We start from the raw sequence: 7,962 nt of genomic DNA, 5'->3' as shown, positions 1-7,962 counted from the left end.
TTCTTATATAGTTTAGAATGAAAAGATATAGCAGGAATAACCTGGTAAGAATTTTCATGTATAGAACAATATGAATTGTACATCTTGGAAAAAATGTGTTTGGGCTTCAAATGCATTATACAACTTTAATAATACATACCCAGAAGAATGTTTTGTTTTATTAATCTTGTCTCTCCAAGTAAGATATGCTAGTTCCATCAATAATAATTAGATTGTTATGCCTCTGGCTGAGTTTTAGAAAGTAATATGCCAATGAGGAATCACTTCCAATTTCTCATATAACAGCCTTGGATGAGGAAGAATTCCCTTCTGGTGTTGAAGCTAGGAAGTTGTTGGGGGAAGGAAGGTTCTGAAATAAGTGGTTCTGATACCATTTATTTTTGTCCACAACTACCAAGTTTTAAGTATCAGAGACATTGAGTAATTGTGGTAAATGGAACAGTGGCCTCCCAAAGATGTCTGCATCCTAATTCCCAGAACCTGTCGATGTTAACTTCTATGACAAAAGGGATTTTGTATAAGTGATCAAGTTAATGATCTGCGATGGGGAGATTATTCTGGTTTTTCCTGGTGGGCCTCATGTAGTTGCAATGGAAGCAGAGGAGTCAATCAGAAAGAAGGTGATATGATGAAAGCAGAGGGAAAAAAAAAGATGTGATACAGAGCAATGAACCAAAGAATGAGGACAGCCTTTAGAAACTGGAAAAGGCAATGAATGGCTTCTCCCCTAGAGACTCCAGAACCAGCCCTGCCCACACCTGGATTTTGGCCCTGTAGAACTCATCTCAGATTTCTGACTTCCAGAACCATAAGACAAAAAATTTGTGTTGTTTTAAGCCTCTATGTTTGTGATAATATACTACAGCAGCAATAAGAACCTTATGCAATACTTAATTTGGTCAAAATCTGCAGGTGGGTTAAAAGTGAAATAGGCTGACTGCAAATTTCTTAAACTAGTCCAGAATCAATTTTGCAATAGAAATTACAAATTTTAAAATCAAAACACAAACAGTGAGCTCAGGGGACTTTTTAAGCCATGCCCTCAGGTAAATAACTCCTCTATGGTGTCTATTAAGGATGGTTTCTTAGCATCCAGAGTCTCGCTCTGTCTCCCAGGCTGGAGTGCAGTGGCGCAATCTCGGCTCCACTGAAAGCTCCACCTCCCAGGTTCACACCATTCTCCTGCCTCAACCTCCCAAGTAGCTGGGACTACAGGTGCACACTGCCATGCCTGGCTAATTTTTTTTTATTTTTAGTAGAAACGGAGTTTCACCCTGTTAGCTAGGATGGCCTTGATCTCCTGACATCGTGATCCACCTGCCTCGGCCTCCCAAAGTCCACTTGTTCTTATAGGGAGGAAGAGTGAAGATGAGTTGGATCTTTCTCCATTTCTCAATGAGATTGCAGCTCCATTCCCATACTGAAGACCCACTCTTCTGTATTGAGGCTTTCTCAGCTTCTGGCCATCAGAATAAGGTTGGCTTTTCACCTCTCCCTCAAACTTCTGAGCTCTTATATATGATTAATTGGTTTAATCATGATATGGTTTGGCTCTGTGTCCCCACTCAAATCTAATGTTGAATTGTAATCCCAACTGGTGGGAGGTGACTGGCATGGAAACGGATATCCCCCTTGCTGTTCTTGTGATAGTTAGTGAGGTCTCATGAGATCTGGTTGTTGAAAATTGTGTACCACTTCCCCCTTCACTGTCCTTCTCCCACTCCACCATGCTTGTTGATTTCCTGAGGCCTCTCCAGCCATGCTTCCGGTAGAGCCTACAGAACTGTTAACCAATTAAACCTCTTTTCTGTATAAATTACACAATCTCAGATAGTTCTTTATAGCTGTGTGAGAATGGACTAATACAAATTATCTCTTGCTTAAAGAAATAATGGTTAACAACACCTGAAATTAAATACATATCTGATTCCACTCCAGACCAATTAAATGAGAACCTTTGGAAGTGAGGCATAAGCATCTATATTTTAAATTTTCCCCAGGTAATTAGTCAGGACTGTGAACCATTGTTCTAACTGAGTGATAAACCCTATTCCTGGCCAAATTTTAATCACCAATGTGATTGTGTCTCCCCCAAATTTCCATGTTGAAGTCCTAACCCCGGTAACTTAGTATGTGTCTGTATTTGCAGATAAGGTCTTCAGAGAGGTAATTAAGGTTAAATAAAGTTATTAGAGTAGGCCCTAGTCCAACGTGACTGGTATCCTTGTAAAAGAGGAGATTAAGACATAGACACAGAAAGAGAAAAGACCATGTGAAGACACAGAGAGAAGATAGCCATCTGCAAACCACAGAGAAAGACCTCAGAAGAAACCCTGCCAACACCTTTGTCTTGGACTTCTAGCCTCCAGAACTGTGAGGAAATTAATTTCTGTTGCTTAAGCCATCCAGTTTGTGGTACTTTGTTACGGCAGTCCTAACAAAGCTAGTATAGCCAGTATACCAGTTAAAAATTTTTATCAAATCCATTGAACATTTTTATCCTAGAAACACTCATTATCTGAACTCTGAACATTAGCATGGGGTATACTTCTTTGCAAGGGGATAAAAAGTAATAATAACTTTCAGCATAAGAAAATGCCAAATAGGTGAATTGCTTTTAGTTGCAAATAGAAAACTCAATTATCACTTGCTTAAAAAAATGAAGATATTTAATTATCTCATATAATAAGAAGTCTGCAGGTGATGAGGAGAGAGATGCTGGAGAGGATCATCTGGTCTGAAGGCCCAGGCCTTTTCTTTTTGTCCATTTTACTGTTTTCAGCACGTTTTGGTGGGTTTTGTTTGTTTTTGTCCTCATGCTGGTTGTCTTCAGGCTGCTTGTTTACATTCCTACCACAAAAAGTAGAATGGGCAGCACCAAGTAACTGGCAAGTCATGCTTGTCCCTTTTTATGGTAAAGTAAAAGCTTTTCCAGAAGCCTCCCAACAGACCTCAGTTTGCTAAGGTCACAGCCTTCTGTAGGTAGAGGGGAAGCTAAAGGTGGAATACCTCACAAATGGGAAAGGAACATTCATGACTGGCTTAAACTAATGGTTCTTGATAATGGTTCATCCATGATGTCATCTGGAACAAAATTGGGACTCAAATAGCAAGACAGGAAAAGTAATAGGATAGGGATAGTGATTAATATGTTGTGGCAGACACAACTAGAAACTATTTGCTCATAAAACAGGGAAGATCTAGCTGGATTGGGGCATATTTAATGCAAGACTAAAAGGATCATTCAGTCTCTCCATTCTTCCTCCACCTCTCTTCACTTTCATCTCTCTCCCCCTCACCTTCCTCTCTCTCCATCTCCCTACCTCCCACTCCATCTTTTCCTGCTTTCATCACCCATTTGCTCTATTTCTAGCATGTCTTCATAACCAGGATTAGATAATCAAACAGGACTATAAGAAATACTCTTTTTGGCCAGGCGCAGTGGCTCACGCCTGTAATCCCAGCACTTTGGGAGGTTAAGGCAGGTGGATCACGAGGTCAGGAGATCAATACCAGCCTGGCTAACATGATGAAACCCTGTCTGTACTAAAAATACAAAAAAAAAAAAAAAAATTAGCCAGGCATAGTGGGGGCACCTGTAGTCCCAGCTACTCGGGAGGCTGAGGCAGGAGAATGGTGTGAACCCAGGAGGCAGAGCTTGCAGTGAGCCAAGATCATGCCACTGCACTCCAGCCTGGGCGACAGAATGAGACTCCGTCTCAAAAAAAAAAAAAGAAATACTCATATATTTACATATATATATATATATATATATATATATATATATATATATATATAGACAGCCTCACACTATTGCCTGGGCTGGAGTGCAATGACACGATCTCGGCTCACTGCAACCTCCACCTCCCGGGTTCAAGCGATTCTTGTGCCTCAGCCTCCCGAGTAGCTGGGATTACAGGCACCCACCACCATGACTGGCTTATTTTTTGTATTTTTTAGCAGAGATGGGGTTTCACTATGTTGGCCAGGCTGGTCTCAAACTCCTGACCTTGTGATCTGCCCACTGTGGCCTCCCAAAGTGCTGGGATTACAGGTGTGAGCCACTGCACCTGGCCTCTTTTTTTTATTTTTGAGACAGGGTCTCGCTCTGTTGCTGAGTGGAGTGCAGTGGCGTGATCTCGGCTCACTGCAACCTCTGCCTCTCAGATTCAAGTGATTCTCATGCCTCAGCACCTCCCAACAGCTGAGACTACAAGCCCACACCACCACACCTGGCTAATTTTTGTATTTTTAGTAGAGATGGGGTTTCCCCGTGTTGGCCAGGCTGGCCTCAAACTCTTGGCCTCAAGTTATCTGCTTGCCTCAGCCTCCCAAAGTATTAGGATTACAGGCATGAGCCACTGCACCTGGTCATGAAATATTCTTTACAGAACCAAAACAGATGACCATGCAGTGATTAATTGAATGCGTTCGGTGACAGACAGCTCACTGCTTTCTGCAGAGATGCTACATATGATAGTACAGGTTGTGCTCTGTACAGAGCACCTACCCAAAGCAACAGATGGATGGGGCCCAGAATCCACTGTGTCAGGCTTTGTCCAACTAGAGAAAGAAGTGCCTTTTTCTAATTCACAAAAAGATACCATACAGGCTATCAGGGGCCCTGGCAGTATGAGGGTCTCTTTTCATGTCCTCCAGACATGAACACAGCTACAACACAGCTCAGATTCAGCCTTACCATTCACACTAATTCTTCTTTCGTTACAGCAGCGGGTGGTCAGTGGCCCTCTTAAGCTGTAGCACCATAGCTTGAACATTGAAATAGAATGTCCCGAAAAAGAGAAAGAAGATGTGGAAAATAAAAGGCCCTGTTCACAGAAATCACCTTGCTGCATGGCCATGAAGGAGTAGACCTGAGCAGGCTCAAGAGTAAGTAGCAGAGTTCAGTGTCATGGAAGCCAATAGAGGAAAGAGTTTCAAGGATGAAGTGAGGATCATCAGTGTCTCATGCTGTTATGAGGCTGGGAAGTAAGATAAGTACTGAAAGTGTCTAATCAACTTGGAAATTGGTCATTGGCGACCTTCATCAGATAAGTTTCAATTAATGGATGAATATGGATAAATTCCAAATAAGGCAATAGAGAAAGCAAATGCAGAAAAAAGGCAAGCTGGCCAGGTGTGGTGGCTCATGCCTGTAACCCCAGCACTTTGGGAGGCCAAGGCAGGAGGATTGCTTGAGCTCAGGAGTTGGAGATCAGTCTGGGTAACAGTGAGACCCCCATCTTTACAAAATATAAAACAGCCAGGTGTGGTGGTGCACATCTGTAGTCCCAGCTACTTGGGGTGGGGCTGCAGTGGGAGGATCACTTAAGCCTGGGAGGTCGAGGCTGCAGTGAGCCAAGATCATGCCACTGCACTCCAGCCTGGGTGACAGAGCGAGAGACCCTGTCTCAAAAAAAAAAAAAAAAAAAAAAGAACAAGAACAAGAAAGCAAGAAAGGCGAGCTTATGGATGACTCAGATAGTCAAGGAGTGTGTGTGTGTGTGTGTGTGTGTGTGTGCATATGTGTGTCTTTTAGGATGGGAGAAACTTAAGCACGGTCACAAGCTGAGCAGAAAGAGATAGGAGAGAGAGAGGCTGCAACCTGAAATCAGGAAGATGATTATTGGAAAGATGATTATTGAAGCTAATCTTCTAGAAGACTTAGAAGAGTCTGGGGTCAAAGGCACAGATGGAGAAGTTGGCTTTGAGCAGGTAGACTAACACATCTTCCATGAAGCCTGAGAGAAGGAGAATGTGCAATAGAAAATGGGGAAACTCCTTTGAAATTAGTACACAGACAATTTCTTTTATAAAATGAAGTAATTTCAGTGTTAACACATCCCTCCTTCCCTCTCCCCATGTCATCAGATACTTATTGAATTTGAGCCATCAAGCGTGTTGGCTACAGAAAAGAATGAGACAAAGCCTTTGTTCCTGAAGAGTTGGCCCAGTAGAGAAGGTGCTGCTCCTCCATAATCACTTCTCACTCCCACCACAGGACCCAGACCAGCACCACACGCAGGGCAGGGATTAGAGAGAGTTCCCTTTTCTCACAGCCAATGAGATCCTAAGTCCTTTAAATCTTCCTATGTGTTCTTGATATTTCCTAATCATTTTATCAAATGTGTAAGAGAACATAGCTCACTGGGATGGCAGGAGGAGGGAAGGAGTCAGAGATAGACCAAGTTGAGGAGGAATAATAAATTGTTATTTTAAAGCAAATGGCCTAATTCCTCTTCTGGAAAGAACCATGCTTTTTTGGAAAAATAACTTTAAGACTTGTCTACAGGTATGGAAAAAGAAACCCAGAGGATATAACCAGGACAGCCTAGTACAGTCAGAAAGGGTACACAAGTGCCTCTCACAACAAAGTGGGATGATTTCTGACGTTTGAGTGTGGTGAGGAGGAGGGAAGTCGGAGAATACCTACAATGAGAGAGAGAGAATGAGGGCTGGAAGCACTGTGAGAGTGAGCAGGGTAGGCTGTGCTCCCAAAAAGTCATCTCTGAATAGAAAAAAAATGAGCTGGGGATAGGAAGTGAGGTGATGGCCTTGCACTTCCTGGTGACACTGTAATTGTTGGCTTCTGTATCAGGCTGGCCCTGTGCCCTATGAGATCCTTCAGGCAAAGAGCCAGGTCTTGACTGTTTTATTCCCAGTAGTCATGATGGTGGCCAGGTGGTTTCATGGAGCATGAAGTGTACGTAATTGGGAGAGCACCCTTTAATAAGAAGAATACAAAATATATTAATGAAAAAATTATAAGTATGGAAGTGAATATATATTTAGAATGAGGGAATACATCACAAATTGAATTTTTAAAGTCTCAAAATCCAGAAAAATTGCAGTCTATTTTTATTAATTAACTGCTTGTTATATCACTATATTCTTTCTCTATTTCTTGTGTTTATTCTTTGATCACCCCTTCATTTGACAACAATTTTTTAAAGATTTTTTCTTTTGAGAGAACAAAAAGATAATTCAGTCTTTCTTCTAGCATGATTGATACAATTAGATTTTTATTTTATGGAATTCAGAAAAGTTTTAGTTTCACAACTCCTTACTACTCATGTCTTATAAATTTTTCAGACTGTTGTTTTAAAAACCACCACCAGTTTTCTTTTATTACGTGCTATAAGATTTCGAGGCATTTTGCACTTCCTCATGCAGTACTAATTCTGCATACTCTGAATTGACAGCACTCATTAACCAGTTTGTGGCCTATGTCTGTGTTGTGGAGGCTATGCACCTGTGAGTCATGTCACTGGGCAAGTGAGTATAGTGGACCACAGCTGCATTCCTAGAAACCATTCCGACACAAGAAGGCTAACAATACCGAATTTTATATGGGAAGTGACTGTGAATCACATAAACATAGCCCACTAAACCCAAACATCACTGAACTTCCCTTTAGCTGGGTCCCAAAAATGCCCATGGATACTTCATTCCTTCCATATGTGAAGGTGAGTGAGGTGGAGGGGAAGGAATTTGGCATAGAAAATGACAAGGATCTCAGACGACTTCCATTAAAATATCTTCCTTTAGAAATTTATAAGAATGGGCCAGGCACAGTGGCTCACACCTGTAATCCCAACACTTTGGGAGGCCGAGGCAGGTGGATCACGAGGTCAGGAGAGCAAGACCATCCTGGCAAACACAGTAAAACCCCCTCTGTATTAAAAATACAAAAGATTAGCCAGGCATGGTGGTGGGTGCCTGTAGTCCCAGCTACTCGGGAGACTGAGGCAGGAGAATCGCTTGAACCCAGGAGGCAGAGCTTGCAGTGAGCCGAGATTGCTCCACTGAATGCACTCCAGCCTGGGAGACAGAGCAAGACTCCATCTCAAAAACAAGAAAAAAAAAGAAAGAAAGAAAAGTATAAGAACATGGTATCAGGGGATCACAATTCTGGGGAAGGGGCCAGTGCAAGTTAGGAGTTAGGGGTTCTGATGCCTCGTG

Source organism: Pan paniscus, chromosome 1, assembly GCF_029289425.2.
Source record: "Pan paniscus chromosome 1, NHGRI_mPanPan1-v2.0_pri, whole genome shotgun sequence".
Classification (NCBI taxonomy): Eukaryota; Metazoa; Chordata; class Mammalia; order Primates; family Hominidae; genus Pan; species Pan paniscus.
Note: the sequence above shows the minus strand (reverse complement) of the source record.